Source organism: Arachis duranensis, chromosome 6 (genome assembly GCF_000817695.3).
Source record: "Arachis duranensis cultivar V14167 chromosome 6, aradu.V14167.gnm2.J7QH, whole genome shotgun sequence".
Taxonomy (NCBI): domain Eukaryota; kingdom Viridiplantae; phylum Streptophyta; class Magnoliopsida; order Fabales; family Fabaceae; genus Arachis; species Arachis duranensis.
The window spans coordinates 20351121-20351662 of record NC_029777.3 but is presented as its reverse complement, the minus strand read 5'-3'; positions in this window follow the sequence as shown (position 1 = coordinate 20351662).

The following is a 542-nucleotide window of genomic DNA, read 5'->3' as shown; positions in this document are numbered from 1 at the left end:
CTCCAAGTTTTATGCCAGTTCCAGCGTTAAACGCTGGAATTTCTGAGGCTGATTTGCCACGCCGGTTTGGGCCATCAAATCTTGGGCAAAGTATGGACTATCATATATTGCTGGAAAGCCCAGGATGTCTACTTTCCAACGCCGTTGAGAGCGCGCCAATTGGGCTTCTGTAGCTCCAGAAAATCCACTTCGAGTGCAGAGAGGTCAGAATCCAACAGCATCTGCAGTCCTTTTTGGTCTCTGAATCAGATTTTTGCTCAGGTCCCTCAATTTCAGCCAGAAAATACCTGAAATCACAGAAAAACACACAAACTCATAGTAAAGTCCAGAAATGTGAATTTTAACTAAAAACTAATAAAAATATACTAAAAACTAACTATATCATACCAAAAACATACTAAAAACAATGCCAAAAAGTGTATAAATTATCCGCTCATCAACGACCCAGTACACTTGCTGGTTAGTTGTGCGAAGTTGTAGTGATCACAATTTCGTGCACCACAATGCATGAGTTTTTATGAATATTCATCTTTTGATGAGGA